The sequence below is a fragment of the Chironomus tepperi genome, unplaced genomic scaffold, assembly GCF_022539635.2.
Source record: "Chironomus tepperi strain 1889 unplaced genomic scaffold, CSIRO-AGI_Ctep_v1 contig_85, whole genome shotgun sequence".
Classification (NCBI taxonomy): Eukaryota; Metazoa; Arthropoda; class Insecta; order Diptera; family Chironomidae; genus Chironomus; species Chironomus tepperi.
The window spans coordinates 46,691-68,652 of NW_027226207.1; the positions used below are offsets into that span (position 1 = coordinate 46,691).

At 28.0% G+C, this 21,962-nt stretch overlaps 2 protein-coding genes across 7 annotated transcripts in view; one reads left to right on the forward strand and one right to left on the reverse strand.

Moving 5' to 3' along the window:
• LOC139086595 (very long chain fatty acid elongase 7) overlaps window positions 1–21,513 on the reverse strand; it is a 42,234-nt gene extending 20,721 nt beyond the window's left edge. The window contains exons 1-2 of one of the 6 annotated variants that reach the window (XM_070635097.1): window positions 21,436–21,513; window positions 18,888–19,281 (exon numbers count right to left, since the gene is read on the reverse strand). The gene's annotated coding sequence lies outside the window, so the exon portion shown is untranslated. Of the gene's footprint in view, window positions 1–18,887; window positions 19,301–21,061 lie in introns of all 6 variants that reach the window. The other 5 variants (XM_070635094.1, XM_070635096.1, XM_070635098.1 and 2 more) reach the window with 5 other exon arrangements.
• LOC139086594 (uncharacterized) overlaps window positions 1–21,962 on the forward strand; it is a 193,458-nt gene that overhangs the window by 18,522 nt on the left and 152,974 nt on the right. The window lies entirely within an intron of this gene.

Consider the following 21,962-nt stretch of genomic DNA (forward strand, 5'->3'; position numbering starts at 1 on the left):
GTGGTCAGATGATCATCATTGTAATGCAAAGAATCCTATTCGGATGAGAATCGCATTTATATTTCAAGTAAGATTTCATGTAAACAAATCGTTTGCAGCATTGACTATTCTTGATATTCCACATATCAATCATATTAGAAGGTTTATCCAGATTATTTTCAAGTTTTGTAGTTGGTTACAAAAGCTGAATTTTTCATGAATTTTCAAATGTTTGTTTTAAAATTGATTTGAAATCCATGAACTGTCAAAACTTTAGATATAGTGAATCTATCAATCTGTTATTAATTCCAAAATCACCAAATCGATATAAGATTTTTTATTTCATATGTCATAATGTAAACCTACTAATGCCCTTAAACCGGTAAACTTGATTTTGAACTTGATTTTTTTTTTTTGACAGATTGTGTTTAACAAATTAAATAAGGCTTGTGTATACGTGTAATATTGCATAAATCTTTATTTTAAATTGTTTGAAAAGCTAAACCGTGCTTTAGCAAGGTCAATGGTTTTTCGATTCTCTTGCTTGATTTTTCTTTTAAAATAATACTTTACTTTGATAAGTCTTTCATGGATAGATATATTTTTTTTTTTATGTAAATGAACCTCGAAGCTTCGAATTAATCTAGAATACGAAAATCTTCACGTGTTGCTAATTTATTTTAACACGCGTTTGATAAAAATCAGCTTTCATGTGATTTAAAAATCTACAAAATATTTTTGAATGAAAATGAAAAACAGAAATCATGCGGAATTAAGTAACACCCAAAAACGAGTTATTTATCTACATTTCTTATTCAGTAAACAGGTTGTTATGTTTTTTAAAGTTTATGTAGTTCAAGATCATCAAAGTTGAATATAATTTAAATTATTTAAATAATAACTTGATAATAACGCATTTCTTTTCTGAATTTTTGTCGCTTTTCTTTTTCTTTGTACTTCTGTTCATCATAAAGTAAGTACAGGTGGGAAAATCACATATAAAAATGAATAAACCTTTCCTTTGTTTTATTTTGTGTCTTTTTGACTTACATATAAAGTTATTTTGATACAACAATGCTTGCCCAGAAATTAACAAAAGGGACAGTATTAATGTTGATGTTTCACAGATCATTTTGTAATGATAAAAAATTTAAGCAATGGTCGCAATAAAGCTTGCAAAAAATCATAATTAATACACAGTTTGTGCTCATTTAGAGACCTTTTGTCTCGTACATCATATATTAATCATCTTTACGATGGGAAGAGTCTTTTTGAAAATTTTATGACAAATTTATTACACTTTTTTGTTGACATAATTAGAAATTATTAGAACTTGCTGTTTTACTTCATTAATAATGCTAGTTTCTTAACATCTTTTATTTTTTTGATTCAAAACACAAATGAATTGTAAATGACTGATTTTTAATTATGAAATTTTCTTGCCCAACTTATTTGTTTGGACTTCTTTGAAAGGATATTAAAGCAGTTTTCTATAAAAATTTGATGCTTCAAATTATTGTATGGTTAAATTTTTTTCTAAAACTTTGGAATTATTCTCCGAATATTTTAAATTGGAAATTTTTAAGTCTCCAAAGATCATAGCAATCAATCAAAAAGCACAGTAAATTCTGTAAAGCTGTTAGAGCTTGAAGTAAGAAGCTTATGATTTCAAAATTATTGAAAGCTCAAAATTTTCAAATGGTCTTTTCACTTATTTGATTTGTATATCATAAAAGATCTTTTATTGAAAAAATAAGAAAATTCATTACCAGGCCATTCAAAATTTCTTCTAAGAACATAATTTTTTTATTATGGAAAAATGTTATTACGTTGTAAAACATTTATTATAACTTGAAAAATATTTCATCACATACAAAATGTTGCTTTTAAAATTTTTATATGGAAGGAGCTTATTTGATTGTCGACAAGAGTTGTTGACAACATAGAGTGACATTTTAATCTTTAAGGATTAAAAGTTTGTTAACAAATTTTCCTCTTCCATGATTTGTGAATAATATAGAAAGATAAAGAGTCACATAGAAAATAGAAAATGAAGTAAATTGAATAACTTTTTGCATTTACATTATGAAATTACAATCAATCATTTTGTAGACAAACAAATACAATATCAAAAGGATCTCTCGATGAAGAATTTAACCTATGTGGAATTTTCTAAAATAAATGCAATGAATCCGACAGGGATTGATAATGGGATGGATGAAGTTTGTCGATCCGAGGGAGGATGTGAAACATTTGAATTAAAATGTAATGATATGTAATCGGACCTAACTACATTGAAAAACAGTAAATTGATTCAATCCATAATCTCTCATCATTAAAATTTCATATCCCTCTCTTCACTTATGCTTGTGGGTGGAATAAAATTACATTATTTCTGAAACAACATAAACATTAATTGCTATTAGGTTTGATGAAAAGTAATATTAATTTTTTGTGGACTCTTGGAGTAGATTTTTCAAGTTAATTTAATTTTTATTAATTAAAATTTTTAATAATCTATTTAATGTTTTATTTTCAAAATACATATATGAATAGCAGGATTGGACTTCCACGATGAAATATGAAAAATATATTTCATACAGGAAAAAAATAATCATTTGAGCTAGAACAGTTAAAATAAAGGAATGTTTTAAAAGCCGATTTATAATGGGAATAGGAAAATGAAGAAAAACATGTTTAATATATAAAAAAAAAATTTAATCATTTATGTTTGTGTGGTTGCTATAGCTTTATTTATCATTCATAATTTAAAGGAATAAAAAAGGCAGTTTTCTGTAGAAACTCACATAAAAAAATTTCTACATAAATGAAAATGTTCTTTACAAAAGTGACACATAAAAGAGCTGTGAACTAAGTCGTTGAGAGAGTAAAAAAGGAACTGTAAAGGTACAGATAAAGAAAGGAACAGTAAAAATGCTATGTATTTTATATGATCTTCATTTAAAGCTCATAGTGAGATAAAGTGAACATCTCATAAAGTCCTCACAAACGGATAAATTGTGAAGCAGGTTGTGAAGTGTAATACGTAAATCGACTCCCACTTCCTTCCAATGTTTCAGAGATTAACATCATGATGGTTGCAAATTCATTGATAAAAAGATGTGAAATTTTTCACACTAATTATATGTAATGTGAATTATCTCCGAAAATAATGAATTTCCGAGGATTTAAGTCGAAGTAATTTCTCATTTGAATGGCATTAAAATGATAAAAAAATTGCTCCTCGTTTGATGTTTTCTAAATGGTACGAGAAAAGAAATGTCCACATATAAAAAACCTTGACCATGAGAATCTACGCTTCTGGGCCAATATTAAACTAATAGAAATTTATATCTTTTCTCGTTTCCATTTTTCCTTAAATTTCTTATTTATTTTAAACCTAAATCTATTCCATTATGGGGAAGAAAGAAGAGTACATTAAATAAAAAAATAGTAAAAAGCAAACAGACAAAATGACAAAGTTTTTATATCTAAAAAACATGAAGAGGGATCGGAAATATTATGATTATTAATTATGAATTCATCTTCGTTGTTGTGTTTTTTTTAATGTTCCATGGCTCCATTTCGTGACCCTTTTGTTGCTTTAATTAGTTCTTTCATTTTAATAATTCGCTTTATTCTTATGTTGTTCTTATTTCTTCTCATTCAATTTTTGTGTTGTTTTTATATGAAAATTATTTACATAAATTTTCATGGCAGTCAAAAGGAAAGAGAAATCTGTAATCTCTGCATCTTCTGCATGCTCTGCCTTTTTAATACATTTCACGTCTTAAGGAAATGATGGAATAAATTTTCGCATTTTTCGTTCACGGGCGGATAGAAACACACAGTAATGGAGTAAGAGATCAGAAAAAAGCTTAAGGACTTTAATGCTTATAATTTTATGAAATAAGATCTCGCAAATGTTCCAGATAATAAAGGAATAAAAAAGGAGAAGGTAAAAGTAGGATTGCATTTTTTCATCGTTAAATTAAATTTTTTCTCTCCTAACCCAAATTCTATATTATATATTATTCTGTAGTACTGTAAACATCAATGTAATACAACATAAAAATTAGTCAACATATGAAAGCTACATAAAATTCTTTTAAAAATTAATGTAAACTGCAAATTTCACTGCTCAACGTGATGCAAACAAACTTTGTGCTCATTTAAAAGCATTCTCATTGAAGATTCTCTTTAAAATACTAGCATTATTGACAAAAAAGTTTAGGAATCAGTAATTTTGAAAATTAAAAGCGTTACAGTCCAGAACTATGCAACGATTTTTTAACTAACTTTCTTTGCACTCATATAAAAATGTCAACTTTTGTTAATCAAACAGAAAGAAGCAGAAAATATCTATCAACATAGTTATTAGGGATTTCAATCCCGGAATCAATCCCGGGATTGGATAATGAAAAAAGTATTCTTTTGATATAATTAAAGAAAAATAACACGTTTTTGGCCAGATTCCAGCACAAATGGAATACTAACTGTTTTATTAGAAATTTTTAGAAATTAGATTTTCTGAATCGGGATAAGAAATTTCGGGATTACGGGATTTCTCGGGATTCTCCGGGAAGTAGCTTCCAAGCAAGGAAGCAAAATCAACATTGAGAGCACAATCACCAAAATTTCAATTTATAATTGTCGTTAAGATGAATTTTCCTAAATTTTTGAGATTTTAAGTTTAGAATTAGCAAATTTTTTTAGAAATTAAATGCAAATACATATATTTAATTTTTGGTCTTTTAAAATATTAACAATTTAATAAGAATTTTTTAAGAAAGTTTTAATATTTAACTTTTTAAATTGTGGCTGAAATTATTAGATCATATTTAGTGACATACTACATGATTTTTGAACGTGTTATTTTTAATTTTTTTAAAATTTAAAACTTCAAATTTGAAGTTTTTGTATTAAGTTTTTGTATTAGTTCAGAACTATGCAACGATTTTTTAACTAACTTTCTTTGCACTCATATAAAAATGTCAACTTTTGTTAATCAAACAGAAAGAAGCAGAAAATATCTATCAACATAGTTATTAGGGATTTCAATCCCGGAATCAATCCCGGGATTGGATAATGAAAAAAATGTCAACTTTTGTTAATCAAACAGAAAGAAGCAGAAAATATCTATCAACATAGTTATTAGGGATTTCAATCCCGGAATTAATCCCGGATAATGAAAAAAGTATTCTTTTGATATAATTAAAGAAAAATAACACGTTTTTGGCCAGATTCCAGCACAAATGGAATACTAACTGTTTTATTAGAAATTTTTAGAAATTAGATTTTCTGAAGATAAGAAATTTCGGGATTACGGGATTTTCTCTGGGAAGAAGCAAGGAAGCAAAATCAACATTGAGAGCACAATCACCAAAATTTCAATTTATAATTGTCGTTAAGATGAATTTTCCTAAATTTTTGAGATTTTAAGTTTAGAATTAGCAAATTTTTTTAGAAATTAAATGCAAATACATATATTTAATTTTTGGTCTTTTAAAATATTAACAATTTAATAAGAATTTTTTAAGAAAGTTTTAATATTTAACTTTTTAAATTGTGGCTGAAATTATTAGATCATATTTAGTGACATACTACATGATTTTTGAACGTGTTATTTTTAATTTTTTTAAAATTTAAAACTTCAAATTTGAAGTTTTTGTATTAATTTTTGTATTAGTCCAGAACTAAACGATTTTTTAAAACTTCAAATTTGAAGTTTTTGTATTAATATGAAATGAATTTTCAATCCCGTAATCCCGAGATTAAAGCTTGTCCAATCCCGGGATTGCGGGACCGGAAAAACGTCCGGGATCCCGGGATGCGGGATTGAAACCCCTAAAAGTTATATCCCTCGCCTGTCTCTCTCCCAGGAATTGTGCAGAGCTTTAAAAAAACGCAATCTGAGAGAAAACGTTTGCAAAAAAAGTATTTGTTGTTTGACATCGACTTACTGGAGGAGCTGCAGAAAAAAAAAAAATATTTGCAATTAATTTTTTTCCTCTATCTTTCCCATTCTGTGATTGTACATATTGTAGTGACTGAAATCTGGCACTTGATGCATTTTGTTCTTGTCAAACTTGTTTTCTACATCTCCTTACACAATCCACTGGATAAAAAGTTCCATTTAATTTGAATAAGTTAAGTAATATTTAATTTCAATGGCCAATTAGATTTTATACCGTTTTTGCATATGATCAGTCACGACAATACTTGTAATTTGCAAATTTTTACATTCGGTCTTACAAAAGTTGGAATCAAGGAATCGTGAGTGGACCATTTATTATTAATTTTGAATATTTTGAATTACCTGAGCTTCTTATCCGCTATTATTGTTTTTGTATGAATTTCAGTTCATTGATATTTAAAATAAATATAAAAAAATCTACATCGAGAAAATTCTCATGATCTCCAGCTATTTGTATGAAAATTCATCACTTAAATTATAAAATCTAAATTAAATTCATTGAATAATAATGAAAAATTTTTATTTAATAAAATTTCATTTATCACTTCTTTTTCTCTGTTATTTCTCTTGCATTCATATAAATAAAATTTAATTCATAGAGTGAAAATATTTCATAAAGAAACAGTATAATAGCGTGAAGCACGACAAATAACAGGAATGGCAGCTTAAGCGGGAAAATAGCAAGGAAATGTTCATCTTAAGGATTTGCTTTCCTTCAATAAAAAGCGTAACGAAGAAGTAACAAAAGTTTGTATTTTCTGGTGCCATAATGAAAATGAATGTTCAAAACGAACAGAAAGCATCAACTAAGGGTGTTTATTTTTCATTACATTTCTTTTCTCACAAAAATGCATACTTGTTTATAAAAGGCATAAGACATGGCAGTAAAAGCAGTAGAAGAAATTTAATAATAATGATGGCTGTGAAATAAGAACAGAGAAGCTTCAATGTTTATATTATTTTTGCTTCTCGTTTAATAACAATAATAAAAATCATCATCGTCATCATTCCTCATGACAAGAGACATGATGAAGCATTGAGTAATTTCAATGCAAAAATTTTTTCCAGTCCAAGTGCTTTCTTCTTCATTTCGCTTCACTGAATTCATTGAAAGGCACGCAATAATGCATTCTTTGCATCACTTCATCTCTTTCTACTCTTTCCCTCTTCCATATCTTACCATACAAATCTCAATTGTTAATGTTCTTTGATATTTGTACATATGAAATATATAAAAAAAGTTGATGAAATTTATTTGGGAATGAAGGATTAAAGCGCGTTTTGGATGCTTATTCAGAAGTATGTTCCTTAGTGTTACATCTTATGCTATATCCACTCTAGAATAATAGTTACCTTACATTAAAACTTCATATCTTATTAGTCAACGTCTGCCAATGAAAATTTTCCATAATGCACAATTTCATCACCTTTATAGCTGTTAAAATTAATGAAAAGAGCTTTAACTGCACAATTTTTTCAATCCTCTATGCGTTCTTTTCAACTCTCATATCATTTAAATGGCCTCTTCATCATAAAATATGTACGTGTATATATGTTTGTGCAATTTTAAATAACGCACTGAATAGAAAAAATTTGCGTATGTGTGTACAAATGACGCAAGAACGCATATCACTTGAGCAAATATGTGAATATATATAAGTACTTGAGAGGTTCTTTCATAGAAAAAATGCTTGGAGTGCATTTTTTCGTTCGTTAAAATAAAGAAGAAAAAAATATGAAAATTTGAGTTTAAAATCAAGTGGCAGTGCATTAAGGTTGCATGAGCATAGCTTGAGTTTAACGACCCCAAGAATGAATAAGAAATATGAATACATAGTATATACATACGTAATCAACAACCCTTTCCTTATACTTTTGTTTTTTAATAACAAGAGTTCTTTACATTCATCTCTTGAATGGAACCATCGCGATGAGATTTTTTCATACTTGAAATAATTTTCTTTTACATCGTAATATTTTACATTCCCCAAAAATAGACACAGATCACAGTACAACTCAACCCAATTTTTTTGCTGTTTTTTGTTCTTGTGATTTTTTCATTCCTTTCAAGTATGCACATCCAGATTGACGATAATGATTTCTTATTTCATAAGGTTTTTGAGTTTTTAAAACGAAATTTCATTTATTCATACTTATTAACGGATATTGAATATTTTCTAAAGAATAGTCGTCCTGAATGTTAGTTAGATTTTCACTTCTTTTGAATAAAAATCTTAGTAATTTCCTTTGAAAATTTGCTTTTACCTGCAAATATTTTTTGTTTACCGTTGTACTTTTGTTTCAAATCATTTACTTTAAACCAGAGTTGGCAGGACTTTGGATTCCGGACTTTAAAAGTCCCAAAAGTCCGGACTCCATTTAAGTCCGGACTATGAAAATCCGGACTTTTGGGACTTTGGAACTCCGTAAAGTCCCATACAAATTTTTTTTTTATTAAAAAGTATTTTAATACTTTTTTTTTTATTACACTGCGTAACCCGAGTTGAAAAAGTGAATTTTTGGACATTTTTTTCGATTACACTGCGTAACCCGAGTTGAAAAAGTGAATTTTTGGACATTTTTTTCGATTACACTGCGTAACATGACTTGAAATAGTGGTTTTTTGGACTTTGTTACACAGTGTAACCCAAAAAATGTCAAAAAATTCACTTTTTCAACTCGGGTTACGCAGTGTAACCGAAAAAAATGTCAAAAAATTCACTTTTTCAACTCGGGTTACGCAGTGTAACCGAAAAAAAATATTAAAATACTTTTTAATAAAAAAAAAAAAAATTTGTATGGGACTTTACGGACTCCCAAAGTCCCAAAGTCCGGACTTTTCTAAACTCCGGACTCCACTTTTTTTTCAAAGTCCGGACCAGTGTTGCAATGGAAGATGTCTGCCGAAGACAAAGACAGCAGATTCTTCCACAGAATTTGTCTTTTAAAAGATTTTATCTGCGGAAGAAAGTTGTCTTCTTGCAGATAAATAAAATTATCTTTTGGAAGATTGTGTCTTCCGGTAGATTTAATCTTCCGCAGAAAACTGTCTTCCGGTAGACAAAAAATATTGTCTACAGGAAGACAGAATCTGCATGTAGATTTAATCTTCCGCAGAAAACTGTCTTCCGGTAGACAAAAAAAGTGTCTACAGGAAGACAGAATCTGCATGTAGATTTAATCTTCCGCAGAAAACTGTCTTCCGGTAGACAAAAAAAGTGTCTACAGGAAGACAGAATCTGCATGTAGATTTAATCTTCCGCAGAAAACTGTCTTCCGATAGACACAAAAATGTGTCTGCAGGAAGACAGAATCTGCATGTAGATTTAATCTTCCACAGAAAACTGTCTTCCGGTAGACAAAAAATATTGTCTACAGGCAGACAGACAATTAAGGGCAATTTTGTAATGCAATTTTTTATACGTTGAGTCATTTGTTTACTTAAAAAATGTGTAGGTAAATTGTGTTTCAAAAATATAAAATAAATCGTGTAAAAAGTGTATAGAAAGCTTTATAGTGATACTAATATTGCTTCATTAGTGGCTGTAAAAGCCATTTTTAAATTGGGTAAGTAAAATTTATTATAAACAGATAAAGTTTTTAGATTTTGGGAACATTTAAAATAGTAGACAACTTTTATTAATTCTGGATCTTTATTTTCTTCTTTTTGTCATCTTTTAGACTTCTATTGAATGTTTGGAAAATAATCCTCAATTTCAGGTAATTAATTTTTTTTTATTTTGTAAATTTTAGTATTAATTTTTTAATCTTGTTCATATATTTTAGTGCATTGATGTTAATTTATTTGTATCTGTCGCTCGGGGTTCTGGAAGATTAGATTCTAATTTCTTTCCTTTTCTGTTCTACTTGGTAATTTATGGATCCACTTTATTCTCAAGCAAACGCTTTTGATGCATATAACGCCTATTAAGACGGTGATTGGAATTATCAAGCAAATCATCAAGACTTACAACCGTTTATTCAACAACAACAATCTCATGCTAACAACAGCGTCCTAATTTTCCAATTTATTCAAATCAACAGCAGCAGTCTAATTAAAATTATTGTCCTGATTTACTTCATAATCAACAATCAAACCATTCTAATCATCAGCAGCAGCAGTATTTAATGATGAACCAACAATCTCAATCAATGAGTGATTATCAGCGATTGTAGAAGTGCAAGTGAAAATAATGGAGGAGGAGGTGAAAAGGGAATGATACAACCAGGCAATGCAGTAATATCAATCATTTAAATTTTAACGCTTTTAATTGGTGGTTAAACTGGTTGAAATCTGAACAGCTTTGGATTACCTGAGTGAAGGGATTATGAAACTGAATGATAATCCTGGACTTTTTGGGGCCTATCAGAAAAAGCTGCGTGAAATGTTTATTGGTCTTGCGAGCAATCATTGTGTAACGCAATCGAAACGATTTTTTTTTATGAAAATGGACTTTCAAAATACAGAACATGTTCAATTTAGTGACAAAAAATTTTAATTTATTTGATATACAATAAAATGAGAAATTCAAATTAAACAATTAAATTTTGACATCGCAACTTTCATTAATTAAAAAAAAAAAGTTAATTTTATTTTCCCAGGCAGAACCTGCAGAAGTAATGCTAAATCTATCAAGTTGTTTAATTACAGTAACCAACTTAATGGTTCATAAAAGCTTTTAAATAGGGTATCAACTTGAACTGAAACAGTGGATATAGTCCAGATTACAACGATTTTCAAAAATTTGAAGCTTCATTTTCGAAAAAAGACATTATTTGATTATATTACTTTTTGCAACTATCTTTAGTTTACATATCATATTTTTTAATTATTGATCTATTTTACAATGGGATTAATCAATTTATTAAATTAACGCCTTTTCAAAATTCGAAATTTATATTAAATTTAGGTCAATATTCAAATATGCGGTCAAACGAAAATTTATAATTTAATGCTTTAAATTGTAATAAATCCATACTCTTTAATGTAAACTGAACAAAAACAAATTAATCAATAAAAGAAAGTTTGATAAATTTAAAATTAAAATATATTTAAAATTTCTGTCTTAAAATTTCAACAGCATATTAAAAACTTCAAAGTACCTAAAAACATAAATAGTAAAAAAATGTTAATTAAGTCCGAGGGTAAACGAATAGAAAAACTGACAGTTAATTTTGTAAGGTTTTGCAAGAATTTTTACGGTTTTTAGCACCGGAAATTTGAATAAAAAAATAACGATAGAAATATAAAATTTTTGATGTAAATTTTAATTGATATTTGCTGAATTAATCTAGTATATTGGCATTATTTCTGCAAGTTATCAACTAAGTAACCGTAAAAATTTAATTGAATGTTTTAAACTAAAGAAAAAATCAATTTTTTGTGATAATTTCTAGCGATTTTTCAAAATTCAAACATAAGTGCTAAAAGCAGAACACTTTCCGTTTACCCTGGGTTAAGTCGTGCCTTTGATCGCACGCTTTTGTAAATGAGCTTGATATTGTGTTAAAAAAATAACTGTCATTTTAGTTTTTGAAAATTAACGGTCGAAAAAATTTCAAAATGTAGTCTTCTAAAAATAAAAAAATAAAAAACTTAATTAAAACATTTTACTACAGTTTTGAGCTACAACACCAGCAACTTGGTGGTACGGAGCTAATGCTTCAAGTCAGAGTTGTCTACGATGTATGAATATTTCATTATTTGAAAAAAAAAAAATAATAATCCTTTGTCAATAACGCAAGCAAAAAAATTTAAATTTTTAACAAAATATGCAAAACTTTTAACTATTTTTAACCTTTTAAGATATATTTATATAATTAAGTTGATTAATAATACTTTTAATCTAGTAAACTTTAAAATCAAACGTGAATTTGTTATTTTAAAAAATTTTCGCATGGATTAGTATTTTGGCGCCAAAAAAATTGTATAAAAGGAAAAATTTCAACAATTTTTGCCTCATTGTTAATAAAAAGTGGTAAACGAGAAGATATTGTGAAAAAAACAAAATGGCAAACGAAGTGAATAATAATATCAAATGTTATTTTGATCGTACATCAAAGAATACATGGAAATGTACTTTATGTTCTAATGATAAATACATTACCGGCAACATATCAAATTGCAAAGATCATCTAATATATGGGCATGCTGAAATTGCTGAATCTTTGAAACTTCAAAAGAAAGGACGAAGAAATCCTTCTGAAAATACCGAAGAACCCATACAGCTAATGAAAAGAGTGAAATACACTATTGACGTCAATCAGGTAAAGTATTATAAAATATGTAAATTATATTTATTTCTAATACTGAATCTTAATTTTATTGTTTTTTAGGCAATTCGGGAAGTTGTAATTATGTTCTTAGAACAAAATCTATCACTCAAGTCAGCTGACAACTTTGGAAAAATTTCCATGATAGCAGCAGCATTTAAAGAATTCAAAATAACATTAAACCGTGCCGTGCTAAAAAATTACATCAAAATCGCAAATGAAAAAGTGTTTCAAGTTTTAGCTGAGGAAATGAAGGAAACTCTTCCTAGCATAATGTTCGACTCAGCCTCTAGAAACGGTCGGAACGTGTTTTCAGTGAGTGTACGATACATGAAAGAAAATCGAATTATCGAGAGAGCTATAGGTGTCTTGACACAAAACGACAGACAATATGGCGTAGTTTTGGCATCCCAAATCAAAGCATTGTTAAGTAAAATTGGAAAAGACGTAAATGATATTTATAGCTCTTGCACTGATGGTGGCAAAAATATGTTGAAAGCTTCAGAGTTATTAAAGGAGGCTCAAAAGCAAACTCATATTTTAAGCTATATAATAGACGAAGGTAAATATTATATAATTATAAATACTTGACAAATTCGTTTATTTTTTTCTATTTTCTTAATTTAGATGACGAAGAACTTTCAATGAAATTGTTGAAAATGTACAGACTACAGACAATGCAGACACGAACGAATATGAAAACGATGATGGAGAAACCGAATGTGAAAGGTCCGACATTGTCGACGATGACGCAATGGAAAATCAGAATGAGAAATTCAACTGTCAACTACACAATTTAGGACATTTATGCTCTATAACTCACTGTGGAGCTCATTCGACTCAATTATGGAGCAATAAAGTTTCCAAAAAATTCGATCGCCAGCTTAGTGAAATCAGGAGTTTTATTAAGTCATCAGTCAGTGCAGAACATCGACACATCTTCAAAGATTACTCACCAAAATTCAAATTAGATTGTAGCACGCGGTGGTGCTCCAGCTATGAAATGGTCAACAGTATTTTCATCCACAAAGAAAAAATTAAACTAATTTCAAATCCACATTTTAAAATTCGGTCAGAAATGTGGATTTTTATTGATGAATTTATTACATCATTTCGTCCTGTTTTCGACGCGATGAAAACTTTCCAGAAAAGTTCAATTACATGTGGTAAGCTAATATTATTAAATGTTAAAATATTTTTGTTATAAGTTTATATTTTTTAGGCGATTTTTATATTGCTTTTCTCAAGCTGCAATCAAAATTGTCTTGCGTTGTAGAGGGTAAACACAAGATGAAAACTGATTTATTGAAACAGATTGAACTTCAAGCTCCAAAATTCTTAAATAGTGACGCAATAGTGGCAAATTTAGTCATCGACCCCCGGATACATTGGAAACCCGATAGTTCAACATTTAATCACGAATTATTGACCCGTGGAATTGTAAGTTATAATCTTCATCATCAAATAATTTTACTGACACTTAATACTTTTTTTTTCATTCAGAACAACATTCTAAAAATTCTCAAGAGAAAGCAGGACCTAAATGCACATCCAATTCGCTCTACACCACCAGCAGCTTCTTCATCAATGATAATGGAAAACCTTGTTCTTAATAAACTCCTTGGCATAAATTCATCTAGTCAGGATGTTGATGTTGAAGAACTAAAAGAGACCCTTTATGATTTTGCATACTTAAGTGCAAGAGTCGATGAAGACATTTTCAATGATGATTTTAAAATCATCGATTTCTGGTTCAAAAAAAGACACGAAAGAAAATACATAAATTTATATAGTTTAATCCAAGTTGTTCTCGCTGCACCTTTTGCTCAAACAAAGGTGGAGAGAACATTCTCCATCTTTGCTTTAACTTTGACTCATTTGCGAAATAACTTGGCTGGTGATACATTGAATGCACTATTATTTTTGAGAGATAATAAGGATTTGCTCCAAAATATTCAATTCGTAAATTAATCTTTAACAAATTTTTTATATTCAATGAAGAAACTTAAAAATAAATTGAAAAAGATATATTTAAAGCATTGTGATTATTTTATTGATTTTTTTTTATAGAAATGTACACAAATAAATATTTAATTATAGTATGTAAAAAAATTACATGCATGAGTTTTATGAAATTACACACTTAGGATGCAAATCAATGACTATTAAATGATTTTTATCAATTTTCACTTTCACACGCAAACAAAAAAAAGTCCAGAAAAGTTTACCCATAAACTATGAATATAGTTTTACCAGCAACACATGAAAATAAAAGAAAAAATATGTTAATGATATTATTAATATATTTGTTGATACAGACTCATGAAATTTTAATCAATTTTTTTTTTTCAACAATTATCACGTCTGATTTACTTAACAAGATGTTATGATGAATATGATTGAATGATAACAACAAAAATTTTTTTTGTGTACTGTATATTGGTATGATTTCTGCAAGTTATCAACTAATTAACAGTAAAAAGTAAATTTTATGATTTGAATTCAAGCAGAAATCATTCTTTGTGTGATAATTTTAAACAATTTTCAAATTTCAAATATAAGTGCTAAAACGAATTCTCGAATGCTAAAACCCAACGTAAACGGATCGATAAATCCGTTTTAGCACTTATGTTTGAAATTTGAAAATTGTTTAAAATTATCACAAAAAATGATTTCTTCTTGAATTCAAATCATAAAATTTACTTTTTACTGTTAATTAGTTGATAACTTGCAGAAATCATATCAATATACATAATTAATTCAGCAAATATTAATTAATATTAACAATAAAAATTTTGTGTTTTTGTCTCGATCCATATGCGTTGGTTGCGGTCATACGAAAATTTAACAGCCACTTTTTGTGAAATCACTAACACTTTCATTCGTTTTTTACACGGAGAACCATCGAAAATTGTGATGGTACTAATTTTGTTTGGGCCTATTTTTTTTTGTTTGACCACATCATAGATATAATATTCTTTGCAAAAGTCACTATCGCTTTTGTAAATTTTAAAAATACATCCCTTAAACTTTCTCTATTATTACATGCTTTTATTTGACTTGCGCTGTTTGTGTTTGTCCTTCTGTCTTCCTGTCATGTTCAAAATTTGTGACCCATTTTTCGGCCATTTCTATTCTTCGATAAAAGTTATATTATATGATGAAATTTATCCAACCTTTACATTATCCATCGTTAGAATCGTAATTGTTCCTAAAAAGTAAAAAAATGGTTTAATAAAAAAAATAAATTGATATTATATCAAGTAGACAAAAATACGTTTAAACCAGTACATCGAAAGTCAATGTCCATTTGATGACTAGTTCTAACGTATTTTTGTTCAATTTTTCTAATCTATAAAATAGAATAGAAAGAAACTTTCACATTTTTAGATTTCAAAAAGTGCAATTTTTTAGTTAAGGAAATATTTTTATGAATTTTTAGGAAAGATGTACTTTAACGGTTTTCTTAAATTCAAAATTTCTAACGGTTTTAAAAAGTTTAAATTTTTAACATAAAATTGTTTACGTTTTGTCCTGAATTAAAAAAAAAATCATTAATTATTGTAATTAAAGTTTGTTTAAATATTTCTTAATCCCTTAGTGGCTAAAAGCATGATGAATTGAGATTAATGTAACACATCCAAGCTCTCTATGATGTCAAATTAATGTAATCTCAATTTAACCTTTCGAAAATTTGTTAAATTTTAAGCTTCCTTGTAGTTTGTAGCAAAATTAAATTAAAATTAAACTTATTGTAAACTTCCCGAAGTCACAACAGCAAATGATGTTCCTAACATAAACTATTAATGTTTTTGATGCATACGATAATTCAAACTTGACTCATATTCCTGGATGAACTAAAATCGAAAATTTTGATCATTTGTTTAATTATTTCTTATTTTACCTCATCTATTCACTCCATAATTGCTTTATTAATCTGATTAAAGCTAATGAAAACACACGTAATCATATTTGTTACAAATTACAAAATAATTACAAAATTTTTTGTCACTTTTCACTAATTTTCACATATTTACATAAATTAATCATGTACTTATAATTATGTACCTTTATTTGTGATGATTTAATATCACTTCACTATTTTAAACTGTTTCTTTACACTTAAAATGTAATTATACAATTTTAAACACAATTTATTTTATATTTTTGAAACACAATTTACCTACACATTTTTTAAGTAAACAAATGACTCAACGTATAAAAAATTGCATTGCAAAATTGCCCTTAATTGTCTGTCTGTATGTTGACATATTTTTTTGTCTATCGGAAGACAGTTTTCTGTGTAAGATTAAATCTACATGCAGATTCTGTCTTCCTGCAGACACATTTTTTTGTCTATCGGAAGACAGTTTTCTGTGTAAGATTAAATCTACATGCAGATTCTGTCTTCCTGCAGACACATTTTTGTGTCTATCGGAAGACAGTTTTCTGTGGAAGATTAAATCTACATGCAGATTCTGTCTGCCTGTAGACAATATTTTTTGTCTACCGGAAGACAGTTTTCTGCGGAAGATTAAATCTACATGCAGATTCTGTCTTCCTGTAGACAATATTTTTTGTCTACCGGAAGACAGTTTTCTGCGGAAGATTAAATCTACATGCAGATTCTGTCTTCCTGTAGACACTTTTTTTTGTCTACCGGAAGACAGTTTTCTGCGGAAGATTAAATCTACCGGAAGACACAATCTTCCAAAAGACAATTTTATTTATCTGCAAGAAGACAACTTTCTTCCGCAGATAAAATCTTTATAAAGAAATTGTCTTCTGCAGAAAAACTGGCAGATTGCAACACTGGTCCGGACTTCCACTTTAAAGTCCTGTCAACTCTGCTTTAAACTATTTTAAAATATCGACAACAGAATTTAGTAATTGCGACATAATTATGAATATTAATGGAATTTTAAATTTTTCAAGTTGCATCAAAATAGGAGAATTTTATCATTCACTAGCTTGCCATCCATTCCCGTTGAGAAACTTTACAAGTTAACTTAAATCATTTCATTGCGAAAAAATTCTAAAATCTTTGTTTTTTTTTTTTATTTTTCCTCGTCCTCTGACGAATCTAACTAATCGAAATTATGTTCACAATTGTTGTTTAAATGAAAATAAAAATCACCTTGATTCTAACATTTAGTGATTATTCTCTTTGAATTGTGTATGCAAAATTAAAGGTAAATATATCCCACATTAAAAGACACTTTAACACGATTGTTAATGGAACTTTTGTTTGTTTAAAACTCTGTTCCATTAAATTTTATGTAGTTTTGCTTCTACTTGATAAAACTAATAGAATGAGTTTTGAAGAGATTTGACTGCCTATGCCCGCAAAACTTTGCTACTTCTTTGAATGTAGCAAAAAATGCGCCAGAACAACTACATAGTCTAAAAAGTTTTGCAACTTCAGTTTTCATGATGGTGATGACTACACGGCAGATGTAATGAAATCTAAAATTATAATATATATATATATAACTCTGCGATTGCAGTTTGGAATTTATTGTTTGATTAATATTGTTCGCACAACTCGTCTAAATAGCAAACATTATTTGACAGAAAAATAGCGTGGATGAGTATTAGAATACTTTGCAATTATCTTAAAAATTTAAGATCTTTCAATGAAAATTTAAATTGAATGAATACAAGTAAATGTAAAATGTATACAGCGTTAAAATATTTTATGAGTCTTATGCGCTTATGTTTATAATTTATGCCATTGATTTTATTTATTAGAATTTCATGTCCCATTGTTTTTTAACATAATCGAAATTACAATTACAAAATATTACTAATCACGTCACATGTAAAGTATTTTAATGCACACTCAAAGTATTATAATTTGTCAGCATTATAAGAAGCTTCAATTTTTTTTATTTACTTTAAAACTAATGTGTGACGTTAAATTATTCTAGAATCTCGCTTAGCACGCTTTTTAAATATGAAGTTAGAAATTTTTTAAACAACTAAGCGTAAATATTTTCATTGAATTCTATGAAACATCAGTTCCACACAAAAGTCCTCTGTTGCTAAAAAAATTTCAATTTCAGATCAAATTTTATTATTTTTTTTTTTTTTTTCAATATAATATTTTTAAAAACTTCATGTTTCAATTATGCTGAAACGTGAAAAATAATCAATTCAGCTGACCTAGAAAGGCATAAAAACATGCAGCTTTGCACAATTTCAAAAATTTTGTCGTCTTTCTGATGATGTACAATGTTACTTAATGAACAAATTAAATAACAAAGCATTTGGGTTGTTGTAATATTTTTATGATAATCTTCCTGTAATGCCGGCAATGAGAGCAAATATTTCGAAAAAATATTATATTAAAGACCAAAATATTCCAAAGATCAGCTTCCTTCAAAAAATATTTATCAAGTCATCTGATTAAGTTAATTATACAGTTAACTTAAAACAAGATCAGAGATTCTTGTAAAAGTGAATTTATTCACAAAAAATATAATAAAAGAGCACTCGAATGACAGTTTTATCAAATAAAACAATAAATTATCAATGATTAATTTTGTTTGATGACAATGCATTGATGAAAGATAAAGTTTGTTGTGCACATACATCTGATGCACACGATATAGAGAAGAGACAGAAAATAAGAAAGTTTATGATGCAGAAAACTTACCAGAAGAAGAATAGCACAGGAATAAAATTGAAAATTGATTTCCTCGAGATACAGCTGTGGAGCTTTTCCGCGATGATGAGAAAAACTTTTTTCTCTATTTTTTCGTGTGTATCTGATAAAATCTAGCGATTTTATAGAACTTTTGTCCTGGTTGTGGTGATAGCACTTTCTTCAAACAATAATTAATGCCTTTTCACTTATCTTTTTTTATTATTTCTTCGTCTCGTAAATTTGCAACTCAACACTCGTTCAATTTTAAATTTTTCTTCTATTTTTCAACTTTTTCAGCCACTTTTTATTTTTGTTGTATGTAAACAATAAACATTATTGATTTATTTTTTTGATATGAACTATTAAGAGTTAACATCTATTTTTACTCTTTCTAGCTTTATTTCTGAAAATGAAATGAAAAACTATTCGATATTATTTCAATAATATTAAAGGACTAGCCACTTGAGTATTTTTTTTATGAATTAATTAATATTTTTTTATGCATCTTTTATATGGCTAATCGAATAGATTAAAAAAAAAATCAAAGCATTAGAGGGTTCAGTTTAAAACATTCACAGATATTAAGAGTGATCAGAGAATTTTCACAAAAAATAGGGACACTTTTGAAAGAAAATAAAATCTGAACATTTCTAAGTTCGGAACTTTTGGGTTTCTTAATATTGAAAGAAATACTTAAATTGCGTTAGAAACTCGCAAAAAAATATAGAATATAATTGAAAAATAAAAAAAAAAAGATTTTCAGTCCCGGGCTTGAACCGGACCTTTACAATAAAAATGTTCAAAACTTATCCAAAATTTCAAATATGCCGAAAAAAGTGAAGCAGCCTTGACATTTTCTTTTCGTGTAGTTTTTTTACGAATCCATCTATGTAAACACTATAGAGCATACGAGAACAAGAATATTATTTTTGCACATTAAAACCGGAAAAAACAGCAATTTTCCCAATAGCATTGTACACACAGACGAGAGTTGAAAAATGAAATCAGATGCACTTAATTCTAGAATTGTAATTGATTGTATTTCTTTACTATGCTCAATTTCATTTATTTATTTTTTTTTTTTTGTTTTAACTTGTTAAATTGCATTTAATGTGCATATAAAATCATTTTGGGGATAGTAATTTTTTAATAACGGAACATTTTGTAGAAGTATAGAATATACCATGCACTTTATAACCTTAATTCAATATTATTTGTCTGTTGTCATGATAACATAAATTCAAAAGATTCTTACATTATAGCCTACGTGAAGAACTTAACGTTTGGTGGCAATATTCACTATAGTATCTAAGATATTCTCGTTTTTATTTAATGATTTTCAAACTATAAGTTCAAATCACATGTGTATCTGTTCAGTCGTTTGTAAAGCGAGTAGCTAAAATTTATTCATCTTCTACATATTCATGATTTTGAAAAATATTACATCATCAAAATCTACCCAAAAATTGATTTTTTTTTTACTACGGGTTCTGCTAATTTGATTCAAGATTAATTAAAGATTGCATAACTATTTTTCTATCTCCAGAAAAAATTTTCTAGACTTGAATATTATTATTTTTAAACGCAAAAATAAAATTATTTTATTAAAATGGTTAGATTTTATTCCGGATCTTGAATTATTGTGTCTTGACTGTGGTCAGTCTTAAAAACTCTAGATTTTAGAAATTGCTAAGTTATTGATTCAGATACGATTTTTCTGATTGAAAATTATTATGAAGATTCTTTTAAAATTTCATTTTAGACTAAGATCTAATATAGTGTCGTAATAAGAGTTAAAACCGTGTGAAATTTATCCTCTAGGCTTCAATAAACCCTGAGTCGCTCCAAGTCGCTGTTCTAACAACTCACTTACATTCTCAAAATAATATTTCTAACCATCAACTTGATCTGCTGCACGACAAAAAACGCGTCTTGTTCAAGAACAAAAAAAATTTTTTTTTTATTGTTAAAATCATAAGAGAAATTGAAAAGGATAGAATGAAAAGCACTTTTTAATAGCACATGTATGAAATTTGAGGAAAGAAAACTTTCTTGAAGAAAAACTTTTTTTTCGTGGAAAAAAAACTAGTATGCTTGTCGCTCCTCATTCCCATTTCATTTAACACATCCCGATACGAGAAATATTAATTGAAAAAGTTATTAACAGAAAAATATTTAATTACAAAATGAAAAATAACTCTTTTTTCATTCCTTTTTCTGTTACGTCTTTCTCCCTCCTTTAACATGAAAAATTACACTAAAGTCAGTTCTTTTTGCAAAATGAAACTTTTTCTGTGAAGAATAAAATATTTTTTTTTCTCGTGTTTGAAAAGTGAAGAAAGTTTCTGCTCAAGAATTTTTTTTCCAGTAAAAAGAAGGGAGAAGTGCTGCTGATGTTAATGCTACTTATGCTTAGTTGTAAATGAATATTCTTTGTGCAATATTTGAGTTTAGTATTTGAAGTGTTTGTTCTTTGCCTTTTTACTTCTTTTTTTAATTATTTCTTAACTCTTTTTTTCTACTTTTTTAAAATTTTAAAAAATTTTTTTAATTATACATTTTTTAGCTCGACACAACGAGTCGTCACTCCACTTAAATCGCTCCGCACTAATCGAAAGTTTACTCGCGACTGATTTGAACTGAATGCTTGTCTTTTGAGTATTTAACTTTTAACAAAAAGAAAATATCAGTTACTTGTTTTCCTTCATAGTTTTCATACATTAGCAATGCGACAACAATACAGACAAAAGTGCTAACCATTTTTTATATTATTGCCCGCAAATTCACACAACACATCGACGAAAATGTTTTGCATATTTTGTTGGTGTTGCTTTTGTTTTTTCGGTCAGACTGATATCACTAAAGATATTTTGTGAGTTAAATTTTTTTAAGTATGCCAAAACTTCTCAAGATATTTTTTACTAAGCTTGGTCAAGAATGATTTTAAAGTTTTAATTGGATACTATTTGCATTTTTATTTTCAAATCATCCTGACTTGAGTGCTTTTTGATAATTTTGAAGAGTTTATTGGAATGGTAAGGAACTTTTCATTGTTTTTGAGATCACAGTATGTCAAACATGATA